Source organism: Typopeltis vanoorti, chromosome 21, assembly GCF_054136105.1.
Source record: "Typopeltis vanoorti isolate ZY-2024b chromosome 21, IOZ_Tvanoo_1.0, whole genome shotgun sequence".
In the NCBI taxonomy this organism is placed as follows: domain Eukaryota; kingdom Metazoa; phylum Arthropoda; class Arachnida; order Uropygi; family Thelyphonidae; genus Typopeltis; species Typopeltis vanoorti.
In genome coordinates, this window is record NC_143569.1 from 25,259,628 (window position 1) to 25,284,185 (window position 24,558).

General features: G+C 37.9%; 1 protein-coding gene across 1 annotated transcript in view; it reads right to left on the reverse strand.

The window, feature by feature from the left end:
• T3dh (Type III alcohol dehydrogenase) overlaps nucleotides 1-24,558 on the reverse strand; it is a 238,174-nt gene that overhangs the window by 209,565 nt on the left and 4,051 nt on the right. The gene's annotated exons all lie outside the window — the stretch shown is intronic.

A 24,558-nucleotide genomic window follows, 5' to 3' on the forward strand; every position in this document is an offset into this window, starting at 1 on the left:
ATAAATGATTATTATCTAATTAAACACATGAGTTTCAATTTTATCATTCTACTAGTAAAGTAATAATAATAATATAAGCAATTTAGCAATACCAGATTTTTTTTTTTAATTTTTTTAGTGTTGGCTTAATTTTTAAAAAAAGTAAAAAAGAGAAATGGAAAATTTTAGTTGATTCAAATGTATCTTTTAATTAATGAAAATCTGTCAAATAAATTAAACTTGCCAAGAAATTATATTCTTGTTATATCCTTTGTTCAATTGTAATAATAGGGTGATACACTTTTTTGATACTTGTATATGGGAAATACAGTATATGACTACTGCAGTAATTCAACCTTGGCATCTCTTCTAGAAAGAAAGAAATGGAGAGGAATAAATTGGATGTGGTTGGTCTAAGTGAAGTCAGATAGGAATATATAGGAGATTTTGAAAGTGATGGTTATAGAATTATATATTCCTGTAGAACACGAGGGGGAAATGGAGTAGCATTTGTTTTGAATGAAAAGGTTAAAAATTCAGTAGAAAAAAAAATAATGATAATAATAATATTATTATTATTATTATTCAGGCCTCCAAGGAGTCAAAAGACTCATCGAAGGAAGTCCTTCATAAGACATAAGTCTGTCAAGACTCATCAAGGGGAGGTCCCCCCCCCTGAGAAACACAAAGTCTATCATACCACTCTTTAAACTCACTGACCGTTCTCGCTCCCACCACTCCATCAGGCAATGCATTCCACGGCTCAACCACCCTCCACACAAAGAAACCACTCCTTACCCTCTTGCTCACAGTTTCCTTTCGTAACTTCCAGGGATGGCCTCTTGTCATCACTCCTTCCTGCTGTTCAACCAAGCGAAAGAACTCCCCAGTGTCAACCCTGTAACCACCTCTCAACAGTTTAAAAGTCTGAATCATATCACCTCTTCTTCTTCTATCCACCAAACTCTGCGGTCCACATTCTCTCAGCCGATCCTCATAACTATCCTTGTACAGTCCTGAAACCATCTTTGTCATCTGTCTTTGTATCCTTTCCACAGTTAATTTATCCCCTTCAAATCCTGGGGACCAAATCTGAGAACAATAGTCCAAGTGTGGTCTGATCAGAGACTTATACAACGGAATGATAACCCTCTTATCTCTGCAGGTCAGTGTCCTTCTCATAATAGCAGCAATCCGCTGTGTTACCTTCACCACCTTTGCAATATGTCCCCTAAACTTCAGGTTTCTATCAATCATCAACCCCAGATCTCTTGTCTCCCCTACTTCCTCCAGTATAACTCCTCCCATAGAGTATGCAGCATCCCATCGATGTTTCCCAAACCTCAAGACCTTACATTTTGCTGCATTAAACTGACACCCTCATTCACTTGCCCATCTATCTAGCTTATTTAAATCCTCCTGCAGGGCTACCACATCTGCACTATTACTAATAATCCTTCCCAGCTTCGCATCATCCGCAAACAACTGAATATCCCCCTGTAATCCACTGGCTATGTCATTGATATAAAGGTTAAACAGTATAGGTCCTAGTACTGAGCCCTGTGGGACCTCACTTGTAACCCTCTGCCTCCTGGAAACTGCTCCACCATACACAACTCTCTGATACCTATCAGACAGCCAATCCTGAATCCAGTTGACCAAGCTGACATCCAGACCCATGTGCTGCAACTTAAATATCAGCTTATCATGTGGCACCCTGTCAAATGCCTTCGCCAAGTCTAAGAAAATTGCAGTATATGCCTTTCCCTCATCTAATGTTCTTGTAACTTTATTATAAAAGGCTAGCATATTGCTAAAACAAGAGCATCCTTTCACAAATCCATGCTGATTCTCACAGATAACATTACCTTCATCTGCAAAATATAAAAGTGACAGGGTGATTATGATTAAACTGAAAGCAAAGCACCTGTGGACATAATGATTATACAGATATATATGCCCACAAGTGACCATGATGAAAATGAAGTAGAAGAGATATATAATCAAATAGAAGAGATAATGGAAGAAGACAGAACTAAATGGTGTACCATCTGGATGGGAGACTGGAATGCAGTGGTAGGTGAAAAGATAGAGAAGCGAATAACAGGTAGATATGGCCTTGGAAAAAAGGAATGAGAGAGGTGAAAGACACAGAGTTTTGTAAAAGACACAAACTAATCATTGGTAATATTGGTTTAAACTTCCAAAGAGAAGAAGATATACATGGAAAATGCCAGATGATATTGCAAGATACCAGCCTGATTATATGTTAATACAAAACAGGTACAGAAACAGTGTAAAAAGGATATCAACATATCCAGGAGTTGATATTGACTCAGACCATAATTTGCTTGTTATGGAATTAAGAATACGATATAAGAAAATAAACAAAGGTAAAAGCAAGAAAAGGTGGAACCTAGAAAAACTCAAAGGAGATGCAGGTAGGAAATTAGAGAAGAACTGGAAAATAAAATAAGGAACAAAGAGAATATATCCGAAGAAACTATGGATGTTAATGCAAAATGGAATCAACTGAAAAACTTGATATATGAAACAGCTGCGATAGGTTTTGTGGAAGGGAAAAGAACTAAAAAGCCATGGATTACAAATGAAATTATAAGAAAAATGGAAGAAAGAAGAAGATGGAAAAATGTAAACACAGAAGAGGGAAGAAGAAAATACAAAGTATTAAATAATGAACTGAGAAGAGAAACCGATAAAGCAAGAGAGGAATGGTTAAAAACAGAATGTAAAGAAATTACAAATATTAAAAAAAGCATAAGAAATCTGCCATTAGAAGATAAGCAAGGAAAACTGATTTATGATAGTGAAATACAAGGTGAAAGATGGAAGGAATACAACGAAGAACTTTACGCAAAAAATGAAAGACCAACAAAAATTGAATTGGAAGAGCAAAATGAAATCTCAACAGAAGAAAGAAGTCCTGAAATACTAAAGAGAGAAGTAGAAACAGCAATTAAGGAATTAAAAAGTGGAAAGATGGAAGGAGTGGATGGGAATACCTAGTGAAATCCTAAAACAATTGGAGAACAAAGCTATAACAGAAACATGAAACTCTGCAACCTCATTTACAAAACAGGAGTATGGCCTAAAGATTTCACAGAGAGTATTCTTATACCAATTGAAAAGAAAAGCAATCCTGCTAAATGCAGTGACTACAGAACTATAAGCATACTCTCACATGCCTCCAAAGTACTGCTAAGAATATTAAATCAAAGATTGTATAATAGAGTGGAGTATTTTCTGGGGGATGATCAATTTGGATTTAGAAAAGAGAGAGGAACCAGAGATGCAATTGTAGTAATGAGGACCATATGCAAAAGGAATATAGAAGTAAATAAAGAAGTTTATATTTGTTTCATCGACCTTGAAAAAGCATTTGCCATGGTGAAATGGGAAAATCTGATGGAAATATTACGCAAAATAGATTTAGATTGGAGAGACTGAAGCTTAATAGCTGAATTATATATGAACCAGATGGCCATAATAAAGACAAAAGTAGCAAAAACTAAAAAAATGTGTGATTGGCAGAGGTGTAAGACAGGGATGTTGCCTGTCACCGACGCTCTTCAATATATTTGCAGAAGAAATGATAAAAGAAGCATTTTATGAAGAGGAAAGAGGAATCACTATTGGAGGAAGAACAATACAAAATATTAGATTTGCAGATGATCAAGCAATATTAGCTAATACTGAAGATGAACTACAGCACCTAATGCAAAAATTTGAAAATATATGCAAGAAATATGGTATGAAAATTAATGCAAAGAAAACAAAGTGATGAGAGTCTCTAGAAAACCAGGAAGTATCAAGGTGATGATGAATGGAGAAAGTAGAGCAAGTGAGACAATACAAATACCTTGGTAGTATAATACAAGAAAATGGAAAATGTGACATGTAAATAAAAGAAAGAATTAACAAAGGAAAATATGCCTTTTATAGCAAGAAAAATTTGTTTATTAATAAAATGAATAAAAATCTAAAGAAAAGGCTTATTAAGTGCTATATTTGGAGTATGACCTCATATGGGTAAGAAAGATGGACAATTAGAAAGAAAGAAGCTAAAATGGTGGAGGCATTTGAAATGTGGTTATGGAGAAGAATGGAGAAAATAAAGTGGACTGAAAAAATCACCAATGAAGAAGTATTACAAAGAGTTGAAGAAGAAAGGAATTTACTACAGACCATAAGAAGAAGAAAGCATAACTGGATAGGACATGTATTAAGAGGACAGACTACTGAAAAGAATGATAGAAGGGAAAATTGAAGGAAAGTGACCAAGAGGAAGAAGATGACTAACGATGCTTGATGATATAATGGGAACAAGAAGATATCAGGAAATGAAGGAGGAAGCAAGAGACAAAGGAAATTGGAGGAAGAGAATCTGCTGAGTTATACCATTGGACCTGTCAAGAGACAGAACACTAATGATGATGATAATCTCTTCTAGGTCTGGCCCCAATGCATAGCATTATCCAATACCCAAAATGATGTGTGCTTTGCATTACGGATTACTAAGGCAATTGATGTGAAGTCATCAGCTTCTATACACAAGTAGTCTAGTTGCAAAAATACTTTACTTATAATTGTACAAAGGATAAATGAATATAATTTCTTGGCATATATCAATAAATAAATAAACTATTTGATTACGACATTTACTGATATCAAGAAAGAAAAAAAAATCCTATCTAAACATTTTTACTTTAAGGTTTTAAACTTTCAAACTTGATAGGAGAATAAATAACATTAAAATAATCAATGAGTGTTTATTTCTTGTGTTGATGGTAGTGAAGTAACAAAAGCAGATAAACACAGTTGAGTTACTGAGTGACCCAGTTTGTAAAGATATATCATTCAAGTGTGGTTATTTCCTGTGTTGATAGTAGCGAAGTAACAAAAGCAGATAAAACAGTTGCATACTGAGTGATCAGTTTGTAAAGGTATATCATCTAAGTGAGGTTACTGCTGTGACATATGTAACATTTACTGATGAGGGAACAGCAGGTTCTTAGGATATTGCAGAATCTGAACATAAATAGGGCTGTGGGATTAGATGGGAAATTATTATTATGGGCTACTCCAAGGAGTCCTTATACTCATCGAGGGAGGCCCTAAACATCATGACAAGAACTATACAACATTTGTACAGTGTCTATCATACTTTGCTTTGAACTCATTCACGGTCATGGCACCCACAACAGACTCTGGCAATCTATTCCACTCATTCACCACTCTCCAAGCAAAAAACCTAGTTCTAAAACAGTTAACTACATTCTTACTCAGTTTCCATGGTGACCCTAGTTCTAAAACAGTTAACTACATTCTTACTCAGTTTCCATGGTGGCCCCTAGTTCTCCCATCACCAGACCTATTCTAAAAATTTCCTCTGAATCAATCTTGTAAAAGTCCCTCGGTAATTTGTATATCGCAATCACATCACCTCTTTTCTGCCTATCAACCAGTTTCTGTAACTCACAAATCTTCATTCAATAGACCTGCTACCATTTTGGTCACTTGCCTCTGGATCCTCTCCACCTCCTCCTCATTGCCAAGAAACCCTGGCACCCAGATGTGCTATTTTCACTGGCCTGCAGATGAACTTCTACTCTCTTTGACTGCAGTTCATCAGTTATCAACAGTAACACTCCTCCCCTCATTCTTTTCTCTCTATCCTGCCTGAACATACTATACTGATATCACATTCTATCCCCACTAATTATATCATCTTCTGTCAGCCAAGTCTCACTAATGCTAATAACCTTTAGCCTGGATGAACTAACCAATGTCAAAAATTCTTAAAAGTACATTAGCAGCATAATATCTGAATACCTGAATGAGATGTTAAATGGTAATACTAAGATATTCAAGATGTGAAGAACTTCCGGAAGTAGACAGGATCCAGTGACATTATTATATTATTATTATTATTTAGAGAGACCTCCAGGGACTCATCGAGGGAGGCCACATACTACATGCACAACAGATATCATACTTATTCTTGAATTCATTAACATTGATTGCATACACAACATACAAGGGCAATCCATTTCAATCATACACACCACCCTAGTAGACAAAAATCTAGCTCTAGCCCTTAGTGGCATTCATTCTCAGCTTCCAAGGATGCCCTCTTGTCCTTCCCCACCCTCCATAGAATGAAAAATTCCATCAACTGAAATCCTGTATGACTCTTTCAGAAGTTTGTAAGTTTCAATCATATCACCACCTCTTTCTCCTATTAGCTAGTGTCTGCAATCTACAAATTTTCAATCTGTCTTCATAATTAGTATTCCACAATCCTGATATCATTTTTAACACTGTCTTTTGTTCTCTCTCTCCACTGTATCAGAATCACAATGGAAGCCAGGAGACCAGACCTGCGCACAATAGTCCAAGTGAAGTCTAATCAAGGCCTTGTAAAGAAGCAAAATGACATACTTATCTTTATATGTGAACATTCATTTCGGCATTTCAATTATCTTTTGAGTTATATTAGCAATCTTTGCTACATGGCTCCTGAACTTCCTTCTGAACCACTTGAAGATATCCAGCCTGATCAGTTTCTTTTAGCATATTCTCACCGATATAATACAAAATTTAGACATCTAATCATGCCAAAGTGCATGACTTTGCATTTACTGACATTGAATTGGCATTCATTTTCCCATGCCCACAATTCCAGTCTATTCATATCATTCTGCAAGTACTGCATATCAGCAGCATTCCTGATTACTTTACCTATCTTTGCATAAGTAAGGCAGCGACATACAGCAAATAGCTGTATGTTGCTGCCTATCATAAATTTAGTTTAATCCTTTATCCAAGTGTGAGCAAACAAAGTTTGCACCTGAAAATATCTTCAGGACTGGGATGAGGTAGTACAACACCGGGAAACTCGTAGCAAAGGTGGACCACCCCAGTCCTGAAGATATTTTCAGGTGCAAACTTTGTTTGCTCACACGTGTATAAAGGATTAAACTAAAATTTATTATAGTCTAACTAAGTGTAAAATAAACTTTCAACACCTTCCCAATATCATTAATGTACAGATTAAATAACAGTAGATCAAACACTGATCCTTGTGGTACACCACAAGTTTCGTTAAATCTTGCAGACTCACATCCCCTGTGTACCACTTTTTGATATATTAGTCAACCATCCTTTTATCCACACTAATATTTTATAATCCAGACCCATATTCTCTAATTTATGCAACAGTCTACCATGCTGTATTCTGTCAAAAGCCTTAGAAAAATCAAAAAGTATCATGGTGTATCCATTTCCCTTGTCTAATTCAATGGTAACATTATTATAGAATGTGAGCAAGTTGCTAAAACATGACCATCACTTAGTAAATCCATGCTGTTCAATGAAAAGTGGAATTTCATTATCAATCCATTTCTGAATGTGAGCCCTAACCAATTTTTCCAAAATCTTCGCCACTACTCCTGAGATACTAACTGGTCGATAATTGTATACATTTTTCTTTGCATTACTCTTGTGCAATGGAATTACATTCTTTCCATTCCTATGGAATCTTTCCTGTTCTGAGACTCATTATATAGCCTTATCAAGGAATAGCCAGTTCAGCTGAACTCTCTTTTAGTACGCATGCTGATATCCCATCAGTCCCTATTGCTGAATTCTTATTCAATTTGTGCAACAGCTCTAATACCTTGTCCTCACACACCTGCGTTTCTTCATCTAGTGAAGAGGTAACAGTGAGCTCAATGTTGCATATACTAAATTGATAGATTTTAACAAAATGGGCACTAATTAGCTGAACAACCTCTTCTGCATCTTTTACCCTCACACCATCTGAATTTAGAAGAGTTATTCTTTCACATTCATTATTTCTTTTACTTGCAGCATATCGATAGAATTCTTGTATGTTGTCTTTAGCTTGCGAGCCAGTTTCTTTTCATACTCAGACTTTGCTTTCCATACAACAGTTGTGACTATTCTAGCCTGCTGCTTATAATTTTCATAATGGCATTGTCCTTATGCAGATGGTATTCCTTCCACATCATCCTTTTCTCACGAATCTCTTGCTTAATAAGACTATACATCCATTTGACTCCTACCATATTTATTCTTCAAACTCTCGGGACACATTCTGATATTGCATCATTTATACATTTTCTAAGTGCTTTCCGGGCAATGTTGATATTCTTCCTATCCAGCAACCAATCCTGTTCCATGGAACATTGATAAAATTCCCAAGTGAGTACCGCATGATCACTCTCACCAACTGGAGGCAGAATAGTCACATCTTTTATGTCATTGGATTTGATTATAGTTTCAGAGGCACTATAATCTAACACAATAATCAAATCTAACATTCTTTGACCTTAAGTTCCTTCTGCTTGTCACATGCTGCTTGAGGAAGTTGCCTCACAACAGCTAAATAAATTCATTTTCATTCTTCTCATGAGATTTTACTGCCATCCAATCAATATTTGGGTAATTAAACTCTCCCATTATGATTACTCTTTTTGCACTCATCTTTTCTATTTGGTAATGCATTTCTTCAATACTAGCAACCGATCCACCAGGTCTGTAACAACATCCCACTATGTAATTGATTTTATTAGATTCCACCTCACATCAGATGGCTTCAAACTCACTGCCACATGAAATTTTGTTACTAGTAATACAATCATAAGTCTCACAACTCTACCTGGATTCAAGTCATCCAATATCATTAGCACTCCCCCCCCCCCACTCTCCTCTCCTATCCTGTCTATCCTTCCTAAAAATACTGTACCCTTTACACTTGATACTAGTTAGTGTGTCTGATGCTGATAGCCAGGTTTCACTAATGCCTACAATGTGGTTTCAACATACTGACCAAGGCAACAAACTCTATCCCTTTGTTTTTGATACTCCTAGCATTTGTGTAGAGATATAATAATATACTTGCAGGTTCTTTTGTATACTCTTGTCTGCAGTCTGCATGACATAGTTTGACAACCTGCAGATCTCTATTCTTCTCTAGTGCCTTATACATATTGCACACATTATGCATGAATACATGAATGTTTTTTTTTTATTTGGTGTGATATATTTAATTCAGAATGACCCACCAATTATGAGAGGAAAAAATTTTTTTCTGCTGTGAAGTTTTTGGTCATTTTAAATAATAAGTTATATTTATTAAAAGTTACTGCATTAGTACTTTCAAGATACACAAACATTAAATACGTACAGCCACATTTGTGCATGTCACTAATAAAATGTATATGTTCATAAAGATATATATCAGTTTGAATTTATTTTATCTTTCACTCAATCCCTTGAGTTCCTCTTTATTAACACTTAATTTACCATTACTAGCCTTTAAAGAAAATATATATATATATGCAGATGACCCTTGAACGTGGGGGATAGGGGTGCTTCTCCCCCCCCCCCCAGCAGTCAAAAATCTGTGTATAACTTTTGAGTCCCCCAAAACTTAACTACTGATAGCCTGCTTGACTGGAAACCTTACAAATAACATAAACAGTCGATTAACACATTTTTTTTTTGTTATGTATTATATACTGTATTCTTACAATAAAGTAAGCTAGACAAAAGAAAATTTTATTAAGAAACTCATAAGGAAGAAAAAAATACATATATAGTACTGTACTATATTTATTGATACCATAAGTTTACATCGCCTGTTTAAAAGATAAATCATCTGTCTGTCAGTAACTACATCAATTTTGTCTTATATGATAAAACACACTGTAGATGTCATGCATGTTACTAACACTAGACATCAACAATGAAATGGTAATGCAAAAAAGAAATTCATATTTATTTAAGGTATAATGATTCATGCATTGATAACGAAGAAGCAGCAATATTATTATTATTATTATTATACAAGCATCTCCATGAAGTCCGATGACTCATTACAGGAGCTCCAAAGCATCCACAAAATCTATCATACCTCTCCTTGAGCCCACTAACAGACAAAGCACTCACAACTAACTCTGGTAACCCATTCCACTGATTCACAACTCTCCAAACAAAAAATCTAGTTCTCACATTCCTACTAACCACACCTTTATTCAACTTCCAGGGATGACCCATTGTTCTGATCCTTCTAGCCAAGTGCTGAAACATTTCCTCTGCATCAATCCTATAAAACCCTTTAAGCAACTTAAATATTTCTATCATATCCCTTCTTTTTTTTTTCCTATCAACCAACTTCTCTAATCCACATATCCTCAATCTATCCTCATAGAGAACATTTCACAGGCCACTCACCATCTTGATCACTCGTTGCTGAATTCTCTCCACTGCTTCCTCATCTCCAAGAAATCCAGGGGACCAGACTTGAGCACAATAATCCAGATGTGGGCGCATCAAGGGCCTTGTAAAGAAGAATAAGTTCCTTATCTCTACATATTAATTTGTTCTTCACTAGCCAAGTAATCTTATGGACTAACTTAGCAACCTTAGCAATATATCCTCTAAACTTTAACTCTCTGTCTACCACCATCCCTAAATCTGTAGCCTAATTTATTTCCTGGAGTACTGTGACATCAATGTGATATGCTTGTAATCTATTTTAACTAAAATGTATAACTTTACATTTCTCCATATTAAAGTTACACCCACAAAACTGAATATTCATTTCAGGTTATTTACTATATCTATCTATCCCAATGGCTTTAACGGACCTTTAAGGCCCACAACCTTCCATGCATGCTTGGATTTCGTAACCGAAATATGAGGATAGAATGGTCACTCCTATGCCTCAAGGTATTCTTGACTGTATCCCTGTGTGTTCAAGGGTCCGGTTTGCCTGCTCGCGGGATGAAAAACACCAGGCGGGAAAAACCCTACTGTCCGCGCCCAAGACCGGCTAACTTGGCTATGGCTGAGGAAGATCCTTCAGCTCCTCACGTCTCCGACGGGAATCGAACCTAGGACACTCCTTCCCCAGGCATATGGTTGCGAAGCGCAAAGCCACTAGGCTAACCACGCGGACTATTTCCTATATCATTTATGTATAAATTAAACAGCAATGACCCTAGAACTGAGCCTTGCAGCACACCATTAGTAAGCTGTGTTTGTTCGATTCTGCTCCTCCAGATACCAATTTTTGACATCTGTCCAGCAGCGACCCCCTTATCCGCTTAACCAGTGTTATGTCCATCCCCATTTGTTCTAATTTGCATAACAGAACTTCATGCAATATTCTGTCAAATGTCTTTGCAAAATCCAGCAAAATTATCGTGTAGCCATTTCCTTTAGCCAACTCAGCTGTTACTCTATTATACAAGGTTAGTAAATTATTAAGGCATGACGACCCTTTGCAAAGCCATGTTGACCCTCATACTGCATCATATATTTATCTATCCATTCTTGGATTCTCTTTTTTACCAATTTTTCTAGTAGTTTTACCATCATGACTGAGATACTGATTGATCTATAATTTTCTACTGCAGTCTTAGAACCTCCCTTAGGCAAGGGAATTATTTTGGCTTCTTTCCGCACCCTTAGGACTGTACCAAAGCTGAGACTTAAATTAAAGAGCCTAGTCAACGGCACTGCCAGTTCCCTTGCACATTCTCACAAAACCCTAGCTGATATCCCATCTAATCACACAGCTTGTTGGAGGCTTAATGGATTTTTTACAACACTCAAAAAGAATTAAAATAGAATTTAATACTTCCTATATTTCATCCTAGTCACTAGGACATCTACGGGGATTACAAAAACAATTAATGTAACATATGCACAAATAACAAACAATACTAAGCCCAACCACATGAGTGACACTAAAGTCCTATCTAGGTAGAGCGCCCTCTAAGGGCAGTAGCACGTGGCCTGGAATGTAAGGTGGGAACTCTGTTGATGAGTGTTTCCCAAATCTTCGGAAGCTTAATGCAACCATATTTATTGAGATTTGGTTGGTTTTTGAGAGCTGCTGCTGCTTCTAAGAAAAGTCTCTCTTTCTTGAATTTGCTGTGGTGGAGCATGGTGGTTTCTTCCATGATACTCTGTGGGTGGTGTCCAAAACATGGTCAGCCAAGCCTGAATGGCCATAGTTGTGTTTGAAGATGTAAGACTTGTGTTCCTCTAGACGGATGGATGCTGATCTGCCTGTCTGTCCAAAGTATGCCAGCTTACAGGAACAGGATACTTTGTAAACTCCAGGCAGAGAGAGAGGAGGGAGCTGATCTTTCGTAGAATGGATAAGAGTAGCCAGTTTGCGGTGGGGCTTATATGCTGTGTGTAGATTGTACTGTTTTACTATCTTGGCTATTTTTTCAGATGTGCCACGGATGTAGGGTATGGTGATGGCATTTTTAAAATCTTGTTGACGAGAGGGACGGGGAATGGGGAGGAATTGATTATTTTTTTGATGCTGTGTTAGCTGTAGCCATTGGAGAGGAAAGTTCTGTGTATGTGGTTAAGCTCGGTAGTGAGGGCGGTTCCACTGGAACAAAGATTGTGGGCTCTCTTGGTAAGAGTTTTAATAATGCCATATTGTTGAGAGGGGTGGTGGTGGGAGAGTTTGTGAATGTATCTGCCTGTGTGTGTGGGTTTTTTGTATACGGTGAAGGTAAGTGTATCATTAGGCAGGCGTGTGACTAAGGTGTCTAGGAAGGGTAAACAATTGTTCTTTTTCGAAATGTATCTGCCTGAGTCTATGGCTCGTTTTTCGAAATCTTCCATATAGAAATTGGCAAGGAGGGGTGAGAGGGGGGGGACCCATGGCAGTTCACTCTATCTGCTTGTAGATTTTGTTGTTCCAAGAGAAATATCCAGAGTTAATGGCAAAGGAAAAGAGATCTAAGATGTCAGAGGGAAAAACGTTTTCTAAGAGAGATAAGCTGTCCAAGAATTCCAAAAAATAAAAAATAAACACATCAAGAAATTTAGCAACCTTGTGAAAAACAAACCACAACCACAAATTCAACCGCTCCAGACATTAATAAACCTCTCTTCCAAAAGGCTCAACGACGATGCCGTCAGCGCTCTTTGCCTCGGCCATAATTTTGCCGTCGCTCCGAAGGAAGTGCCGGTGCTTGACGTAATTTGAACATCGAACGTGGAATCGGTCGCTTACCGTCGGAGATAGCTAACAACATCAGACTTGACGTAGCCAACATCCTCGCGCATTCTTCTCCGCCAAAAAGTAATTTATCATATGCCCAACGCACGGCTCTCCTGAAACTACGTAAAGAAAAAAGTATCGTCATCACCAGAGCGGATAAGGGTAATGCTACAGTCGTTCTTAATACCAATGAATATAAGCGTAAAATGAACATTATCCTCCGCGATCGCGCTACCTACATCCAGCTAGAACATGACCCCACAAAAACACAAGTTAAGAAACTTAAAATTTTACTCAAAAAAGTATCTTCCTGGCCCCCAGATGTCACGAAAAAACTTGAACCTTTCCGCTCCCGCCCCCCCCGAATATACAGTTTACCAAAAATCCACAAACCCAATTCCCCACTCAGGCCTATAGTAGATGCTACCAATGCACCTTACTATAGACTATCTAAATAGCTGGCCAACTCTCTGATCCCCCTCACCGGAAGGTCCCCTTCCTATATAAAAAACTCGACCCACTTTAAAGCCCTCACAGAAAATTTAACCTTGAAGAAGACAGACATATTGGTAAGCTTTGATATCTCCTCTTTGTTTACCAATATTCCCTTAATTGACACCTTATCTCTCTTAGAAAACGTTTTTCCCTCTGACATCTTAGATCTCTTTTCCTTTGCCATTAACTCTGGATATTTCTCTTGAAACAACAAAATCTACAAGCAGATAGAGGGAACTGCCATGGGTTTCCCCCCTCTCACCCCCCTTGCCAATTTCTATATGGAAGATTTCGTAAAACGAGCCATAGACTCAGCCCCACTCAAACCTTCTATCTGGCTAAGATATGTAGATGATGTGTTCTCTATTTGGCCTCATGGCCCAGACACGTTAGACTCCTTCCTCAGTCATCTCAATAGCCTACATCCAAGAATCCAGTTTACTATGGAAAAGGAAAAGAACAATGGTTTACCCTTCCTAGACACCTTAGTCACACGCCTGCCTAATGATACACTTACCTTCACCGTATACAGAAAACCCACACACACACAGGCAGATACATTCACAAACTCTCCCACCACCACCCCTCTCAACAATATGGCATTATTAAAACTCTTACCAAGAGAGCCCACAATCTTTGTTCCAGTGGAACCGCCCTCACTAATGAGCTTAACCACATAAACGGCACTTTCCTCTCCAATGGCTACAGCGATCACAGTATCAAAAAAATAATCAACTCCTCCCCCATTCCACTTCCTTCTCGTCAACAAGATTTTAAAAATGCCATCACCATACCCTACATCCATGGCACATCTGAAAAAATAGCCAAGATACTAAAACAGTACAATCTACACACAGCATATAAGCCCCACCGCAAACTGGCTACCCTTATCCGTTCTACGAAAGATCAGCTCCCTCCTCTCTCTCTGCCTGGAGTTTACAAAGTACCCTGTTCCTGTAAGCTGGCGTACTTTGGACAGACAGGCAGATCTGCATCCATCCGTCTAGAGGAACACAAGTCTTACATCTTCAAACACAACTATGGCCATTCAGGCTTGGCTGACCATGTTTTGGACACCACCCACAGAGTATCATGGAAGAAAACCACCATGCTCCACCACAGCAAATTCAAGAAAGAGAGACTTTTCTTAGAAGCAGCAGCAGCTCTCAAAAACCAACCAAATCTCAATAAATATGGTTGCATTAAGCTTCCGAAGATTTGGAAAACACTCATCACCAGAGTTCCCACCTTACATTCCAGGCCACCTACTACTGCCCTTAGAGGGCGCTCTACCTAGATAGGACTTTAGTGTCACCCACATGGTTGGGCTTATTATTGTTTGTTATTTGTGCATATGTTACATTAATTGTTTTTGTAATCCCCGTAGTTGTCCTAGTGACTAGGACGAAATATAGGAAGTATTAAATTCTATTTTAATTCTTTTTGAGTGTTGTAAAAAATCCACTAAGCCTCCAACATGATGTCCTCACAGCACTTAAGCCTCTACACACGTAATCACACAGCTGTATTTACATTGAGATTCTGCAACATCCTAAGAACCTCCAATTCATCCACCTCTGTTCCCATATGCAGTGTCTGATACATACGTTAAAGCAGTAACCTCATTAGGATGATATACTCTTGCAAAGTAGTCAATCAGTAACCAACTATTTTATCTGCTTCTGTCTCCTCGGGACCAGCATCACTCAATGAGTTTAATCTTTCATCATTTTTCCTTTTATGTTTTATTGCTTGATGGTATTGTAGTGATGAATGAATGAAAGACACTAATGAATGAATCATCATAAAATTTTTATTTTATACTAATTAATTAAATTTAACGAATTAATTAATAACAGTCAATTTTATGTACTTGTGATTTAATATTGCATTTTTATGTTTGTTTACATTTCTCTGGATCTGGGAATGACACCATGCACAGTTTGTAAGTGGTTGTGTGTGTGTAAGTTTTGATAAATGCTAAGTTTTTACAATAGATTTGTGCATATTTTATGGTAATAAATAATACAATACATGAGTATTTGCATATATTTTATGCATTCAAAATATCTAACTTTTTCTTAATTTTTTCAATATTTCTGGGATACATGGTTTGTCTGTGAGTTTTTTTTTCAAATTGTCACAAATCTCCAAAAATTTTTGCAATATATTTATTGAAAAAACTCTGCATGCAAGTGGACCTGAGCAGTTCAAACCCATGTTGTTCAAGGGTCAACTGTATATAATTCATAAAGTTTATTAGTCCCTAAAAAATATTTAAAAAAATGGAACCAGAAACAAAAGAATGTCTGGGATAGTTATCTATAATATCTTATTATAATATATTATTATTATCTTATTATACTCAGCCAATATCTACCCATAAGAATAATAAAGAATCTATATGAGAAATTTGAAAGTGCAGTATGAGTGGAGGACACCTTAACAAACTGGTTCCACACAGAGAGTGGAGTAAGACAGTGATGTAATCTGTCACTGGACCTGTTCAATCTTACAATGGAAGGAGCAATCAGTAAGGCCTTAAACAAAGAAGACTCTGGAATCAAAATATATGGGAAAAATATATAACAAATTGAAAATTTGCAGAAAACATTGCATTACTTGATAGCATGGAAGAATATCTACAATGAACTTCTGATAAAATAAAGGAAGAATGTATAAAATTTGGATTAAACCTAAATATAGACAAAACAAAAATTATGCAAATAAGAAAAGAAATACCAATCTGAAAATTGAAATTGATAATAAGAATCTAGGGCAGGTAGAAAACTTCACTTACCGAAGAGTAAGTGGGGGGATTGAGACAGCCTTCCCGTGTCCCCTTCCCCCTGCTAATAGTGTTGCCTTGTGGTACATTGTTGGTGCTTCAGACAAAAGAAGTTCCAGAGATGAATCACAGGCAACACGAAGCTAATGTCTCAAACAAGGTGTCCAAAGGTTTCCAAGCCTCCTGGATTACTCACAATTATGATGATACAAAACATAAAAAGTTCCATGCTGGCTTGATTATCACCTGGAATAACAAGGATCGTGCTGCTTGTTTAGGTCGAGGGCAAGCTTCGAAAAATATGTTATAGTCCCCTAATCAACACTATCTCAAGATATGTTCCCTAAATATAGAAGAGCTATCTAAATCCAAAGCTGAAGTCATCGGCAAAATAGCCAAAGATAAAGCAATTGACATCTTGGCTGTCCAGGAAACCCGTGTGCATGACAAAGCCCTCAATAGACTAAAGATCCCAGGACTCATTCTCGTGTCTTATAACTGCCACCTCAAGCATGGCCTAGCAACCTATATCTGGCCTGGTCTCAAGGATATAACCCAAAGTGTTCCTGATACAGAATACTCCATAGGTATTAAGGTTCAAAATATCACCATATACAATGTCTACAAACCTCCATCGCAATCCGGGTCCGATCAGATGGACCAACCTCCTCCTCACCCTGTTATCTATGTTGGTGACTTCAATTCCCATCACACCATGTGGGGTTATTCCTCTAACAACCGGGATGGTAATAACCTAGCTAACTGGATGGATACATATAACTTGTATCTATCTGAATTATGATGCCAAGCAGGACGGCACTCTTTACTCAGCCAGATGGAACAGAACCTACACCTTTAGTGACTTTTACTTTAGTGATTATGCACAGATCCAGATCTGTGCATAGTCACTAAAGACTCCGAAGACCACCCTCTACCATCAACCAGAACCATCCTTAACAGATTCCCTAATAGTCAACATCGTCCTACATTAAAAGAGATAGGAATATCAATCCTAGTCATCAGCAGAACACCAATTATTAGATGGAATCTCTGCAGGTCCAACTGGACTGCATTTCAGAAACAAATCGAGCAAATCATTAGAGCAATTTCACCCACTCCTAATTGCTATCCTAGATTTGTTAAACTACTCAAATCTGCAGCAAAAGCCTCTATTCCTAGAGGCTAGAAAAAACAATATATCCTATGCTGGAGTAGAGAAAGTGAAGAATTCCTAGCCAAATATGAGGAAACTGAAGATCCAACTATTGCTAAGGAGCTCATATCAACCCTGGATAAAAACAGAAAGGAAAGATGGATCTCAACCATCAATGAACTCGATTTTGTCACATCTAGTCAGAGAGGCTGGTCACTTCTGAGAAAATTAGGTGGAGCAGAGCCAACAACACACAAAACAACAGAGATAACTCCTGATCAAATGGCTAACCCTTTATTGAAAACCTCCAAGATTCATCCCAGCTCTACCAGGAAAATTGCTGTACAAGCTTCCACCAGACAAATCCTGAAGATGGAACCCGAGCTTCCTGAACTCGTACACCCAGTATCTTGGGAAGAGGTACAAATAGCCTTAAAACTTACCAAGAATGGCAAAGCTGCAGGAGTGGATGGTATACTCCCTGAGGTCCTAAAACATCTTGGTCAACATGGCTGGTTGCCCTTTTCTCAGAAATCATCATGACTGGTAAACTACCAAAGCTGTGGTGGGAAGCCAAAATAATTGCTGTGCCCAAACCAGGGAAAGATCCAAATGATGTGAAAAACCTGCGACCTATCTCTTTGCTTTGCACCACGTTTAAGCTTAATCTCTTTGAAAGAATTCTCCTTAAAAGAATTTCACCACTCATCGAAAGAGCACTGCCGACTGAACAAGCTGGCTTCAGGCCAGGAAGAAGTTGCTGTGACCAGGTCCTGGCCCTGACAACTCAAATTGAAGCAGGCTTCCAAAAGAAACTTAAATCTGGAGCCACTTTAATTGACCTAACACCTGCTTATGACACTGTCTGGATCAGGAGCCTCCTCCTAAAACTAGGAAATATTATAAAGTGTAAAAAAACTTTCAAACTTTTTGATTCTATTCTGTCCAACTGAAAGATCCAGGTCCATATTGGCGGAAAAAAGAGCAGGCCCAGATTCCTTCACAACGGCTTTCCTCAGGGCTCTGTGTTATTCCCTATACTTTTTAACATCTACATGTATGACTTACCAACATACCAGCTCAAGTAAGTATATGTATGCCAATGACCTAGCGATCTTACATCAATTCACCTCCTTTACTAACCTAGAATCAACCTTGAATACAGACCTGAACACCCTGGAAGAGTACTTTAAGCAGTGGTACTTGAAGCCAAATCCAACAAAAACAGTGTCCTCAGTATTCCTCAGTATTCCACCTGTACAATGCAGAGGCAAATCGGCAACTGAACCTTTCTTTCTGTGGAAAAATGGTAGAACATGAGCCTCACCCAAAATACCTTGGGGTGACCTGGACAGAAGCCGAACCTATAAAAGGTACATCATTGCAATAAAATTAAAACCAGAAATAATATCATTTCATGACTTGCTGGAACAACCTGGGGTTGTGGTGCAGAAGTCCTAAGGTCGTCTGCACTAGCCCTCGCATTCTCTGCAGCAGAATATTGTGCTCCTGTCTGGGAAAGAAGTACATACACTAATATTATAGACACCCAGCTAAACTCTACCATGTGCACAATAAGTGGGACAGTGAGAAGCACCCCTCTCTCCTGGCTGCATGTTCTATCTAACATTGCTCCACCACACATATGGAGAAGACAGCCTCAATTAAGGAATTTAATAAAGCAGTGAGCAACCCACTCCTGCCCCTACATCAGACTCTCATAAACCCACCTAGTCTATGCCTCAAATCTAGAAAGCCTCTCTGGTCCATGGACAAACTATCTTCAGCTGTGCTGCCATCAATATCTGACATATGGAGAGAACACTGGTTCAACAATCTACCAACAAACGGCCTACTGGTAGAAGATCCCTGTGCTCCGCAGCCTGGTTTTGATCTTCCTAGGAAGATTTGGTCATCAATAAACAGAATCAGAACTAGTCAGGGCATCTGCCCTGACTAGTATACATAATAGGGACCGTCAGATCACCCTTATTGTGATTGTTCTCCCGTGGCTCAGACGATTACTCATATTGTGTACGACTGTCCAAGACGCCAATTTCACGGTGGTGGCCTACAGGACATCCACAAAGTGACGGATGAGGCCTTGAATTGGCTTTCCAGCCTGGACCTGTAGTTGGTGTGGCGGTGGTTATGGAGGAAACAGAAGATCACAGTCCTGTCTCACCATGAAGACGTTATTCTCATAGTCACTCTCGTAGCCCTCGTCATGGTATCAATAGAACTCCTCCTCATGTCAGAAGATGATGATGTAATGTGAAATGGGACCCCTCTAATGGATCATGTTTTCTCACACAAGACACAACTTTCTCTAATTAAACTAGGATACAGCTACATTTATGTTGTAAAGTGTTGTGAGAACATGCAGCCTTGTCATACTTGTTACAGTAGGGCAATAATTGTCCCTGGCTTGATTATGACAAGTTACTTTATTTAAAAAAAAAAAAAAAAAAAGGAAAGACTTAGAAAGCTGGTTGTGTCATTTATGTAATGAACTTTTATATGTTAAGATTTTCATCATTTGTTGCTGGAAATTGTGATTGTACTTTTCACTTACCAGTTTCATGTAGCCATTAGCATAAAATAAACCAAAGAGTAACTGAGTACAACTGTGAAATTACAAAAGATATAAACAGATGAATCAGTCAAGAGTCCCAAACTTTTGAATGACTAAATAAAATATGGAAGTCAAGTGACATTAAACAAGTAACGAAAGTAAGAATCCATGAGACAATGGTCCTCCCAATACTTATCTATGGAAGTGAATGCTGTAATCTCAAAAAAGCTGTTGGATAGACTAAGAAATGAAGACATAAGGAAATGACTAAAACAAGAAATAATGATAATAGACAAAATCCAAGAGAGAAGATGGTTTGGCCATGTGACCAGAATGGATACAGAAAGGTTACCAACTAAAGCTCTGTATACAATGATGGAAGATAAAAGATCCAAACAGTAGTCCAGAATTAGATGGATAGACAAAATAAAAGAAGACCTGAAAATCAAATCACACCAAGCGACACCCAAACTGGACAGATTTGTTCAAACTCTCCAGAGCCTGACAGAAGTGGAAGGAGTTAATTTGGCCTCATCATCATCCACATAGATGATGGAAGAGAGAGAAAAAGAAGAAGATATTCATCCAATAGCAAAGAAGCAAACCCATGCAGCCATTTCAAAAAAAAAAAACTGTGGAAAGGTGAAATCTACCAGTCAAAATCCATACTCAATCTCCCTGCCTACATATCACCCACATCTAGATACATCATGGGGCGAATTCTCCATGCTTGCTGCACAAGCTCATTACTTGAGAAAGAAGTAATATTTATTTGTTAATAAATGCATGCATTTATAAGCATTCCATTTAGACTTTTATTTTTGTAGACAGAAGACATCTTAAGCTTGCGCAGCAATAATTGAGCTTTGTGTTGTGTATCGAAGGCCGATGCTTGCCCGTCTAGTCAAAGCTACCTTGGCTTGCTCGGTTGTGAGAGCTTCCAGGTCCTCGCTGCAGCACTGTGATTTCATGTGTGTGCATAGCCAAAAACACCCTTACCTTTCATAATGATCCGCTTACCATTAAGTCAAGACAAGATTTTCCTTCACGGATTGACACAACCTTTCCTTCATGACTTATTTTTAACGGTATTAACAACACCACACAATTTTATCAAAGAGATGTTTTATTAACTGCTTATATTTTGCTGAATTTCAACTCAGCATCATCAGAGCACAACACACTTGTACACACGACAGTGAATGAGTGAAACAATACAATTGCAATGGACAAAAGATCTAAAGTTCTATTTTTGGTGCACTCTAAAGGGAAAAAAAAAACAGCTATGCGGGAGTTTCTCTTAGGATAACAATCTCCCAAATTTTTGGCAAATTAATGCAACCATATTTGTTAAGGTTGGGAGAATTCTTGAAAGCCATTGCTGACTCAAAAAATAATCTTTCAGATCTGTTACGACTCCTAAATAGCACATTCGTTTTCCTCCATCTAATCCTGTGTGAAGGAGTGTCCAAAATGTGGTCTGCCAGTCCTGACTTGCCATAGTAATAGTAGCGAATGTATTTTTCATGTTCTTCCAGGCAGATGTCAACTGATCTTCCTGTTTGCCCATAATAGGCGAAGTCACAGGGAACTTCATACACTCCTGGGTGTGCTAAAGGGTGAAGTTTATCCTTAGGCGAGCAGATCAGAGTTGCTAGTTTGACATGAGGTTTGAAAGTGGTGTGAAGGCCATGTTTCATCAATACTTTGGCTTCTTTTCTGATGTACCTCTGATATAGGGAATAGAAATGGTCATGTTGTTCTTGTGTATTAGGGGAGGGCAGAGTAATGGGCCTATGTAGTATTTTATCTATTTTGTAGGGATTATAGCCTTTGGCTAAGAACATATGGTGCAGATATTTGAGTTCTGTGGTCAGAGCTGTATCGTTAGAACAAATGGCTCTGGCTCTGTGTGTAAGTGTGTTTAAAATGCCATACTGTTGGACTGGATGATGATGATGTGATTGTTTATGTAGGTATCTTCCTGTGTGTGTAGGCTTTCTGAAAATGTAAAAAGATAGGGATCCATCTGAAAGGCGGGTGACTAATGTGTCAAGTAAACAGTTATTCGATTCTTTTTCTACTGTGAAGTAGATTTTGGGATGTTGGCTGTTTAGGTGGGTGACATAGGCATCAAAGTGTCTTGTCCATGGGGCCAGATGGCAAACACATCATCTACATAGTGTAACCACACCTGTGGCTTGTATGTAGCTGTGGTAAGTACTTTGTTTTCAAAGAGCTCCATGTAAAACTTTGCTAACGGGGAGGGGGGGGGACCCATAGTAGTACCATTAATCTGTTCGCAGAATTTTCCTCCCCATGAGTAACCTGCATTCACAGTAAATTTAAATAATTCAAAAATATAAGGGGAGAATTTAGACTTGATTAAATCAAGAGTGTCTATAAGTGGTACATTGGTAAATAAAGAGGTGACATCAAAACTAACCATTATGTCTGAATTTTTTAGGATAAGATTTTTAACCAGTGTTTTGAAATGGACTGAATTTTTTACAAAAGTAGAGGAGTTGCCGTAAGGAAGGAAAGAAGCTTGGCTAAATGCTGGGCCAGTTTATATGTGGGACTATCTATGCTATGGACTATGGGGTGTAGGGGAATATTAAACGGAGGAAAACGAATGTCTTATTTGGGAGTCGTTACAGATCTGAAAATTATTTTTTGAGTCAGCAATGGCTTTGACGAATTCTCCCAACCTTAACAAATATGGTTGCATTATAATAAATTTAGTTTAATCCTTTATCCAAGTGTGAGCAAACAAAGTTTGTGCCTGAAAGTATCTTCAGGACTGGGATAAGGTAGTACAACACTGGGAAACTCGTAGCAAAGGTGGACCAAGCTAACATCAGTCCTATCTCAGTATCTCCCATAATGCAAAACACATCTCCTTTCAGATATGTCTAATGTTATGCATTAAAGGAAGGGCCATTACCCAGACTAGTTTACCTTTATTGAGGTCTCTTCAGTGGGAGCCAGGCCCAGAAGTGGAGATACCAGTCAGAAGCAATGACGAAGTCATCTTTACCTATAGGAGTTGCCAAACGGTGTGCCACCTTTTTATTAAATAACTCTGGATTTAGAGAAAGATGTTGAAAGTTTATTTTTCACTTGGTTAGACTATAATAAATTTAGTTTAGTCCTTTATCCAAGTGTGAACAAACAAAGTTTGCACCTGAAAATATCTTCAGGACTGCGGTAAGGTAGTACAACACCAGGAAACTCGTAGCAAAGGTGGACAAGGTGGCACATCGTTTGGCAACTCCTATAGGTAAAGATGACCTCGCCATTAGTTCTGCCTGGTATCTCTACTTCTGGGACGGGCTCCCACTGAAGAGACTTCAATAAAGGTCAAAACTAGCCTGGGTAGTGGCCCTTCCCTTAATGCATAACATTAAACATATCCGCAAGGAGATTTGTTTTGCATTATGGGAGATACTGAGATAGTAGTGATGTTAGCTTGGTCCACCTTTGCTACGAGTTGCCCGGTGTTATACTACCTTACCCCAATCCTGAAGATATTTTCAGGAGCAAACTTTGTTTGCTCACGCTTGGATAAAGGATTAAACTAAATTTATTATAGTCTAACCAAGTGAAAAATAAACTTTCAACATGGTTGCATTAATTTGCCAAAAATTTGGGAGACTGTTATCCTAAGTAAAACTCCCACATAGCTGTTTTTTTTTTTTTTTTCTGTAGAGGGTGCCAAAATAGGACTTTAGATCTTTTGTCCATGGCAACTGTATTGTTTCACTCACTCACTGTTGCGTGTACAAGTGTGTTGTACTCTGATGATGATGCCGAGTTGAAATTCAGCGAAATATAAGCAGTTAATAAAACATCCCTTTGATAAAATTGTATGATATTGTTAATACCATTAAAAAATAAATCATGAATAACCGTTAACACCTAAGCTTATCTGTTAGATTGATGATTCTCTACTCTAGATGTGGTCAAAACCACATCTAGAGTAGAGATACTACAGCATCCTCAGGAATTTTTTTTTTCTTCTTTTTTTTGTTGAAGATGTTACTTATCATCTAACCAGCTACTAACTCTATCAAAATTACAAATTAATTCAACCTTGGAATATTGCTCTCCCATTTCTGGTAGTGGACCTGAGACTTCTCTAAATATTCTTGATGCTGTTGAGAAGAGGACAGTTCATCTAATTGATGACTCCTTTCTCACACCAATTCCATCTAATTTTTATAGTTGAATTGCTGGCTAACTGAACCTGGTACCCCATTGAGCTTTCATTCTACCCACATTGATTCTATACTTAATTCAAATGACATGAATGAATTCCCGAGTTTCAGATTATCACTATTGTAAATAGTACCTATCTAAAAATAAAATATAATAATAAATAAAAAAAACAAGAGAGAAATAAAACTGAATATGATAATTAAGAGAAATTTCTCTGATGAGTATTCCAAGCAAATACACTTGAGAAGAGGATAAGAAAAACT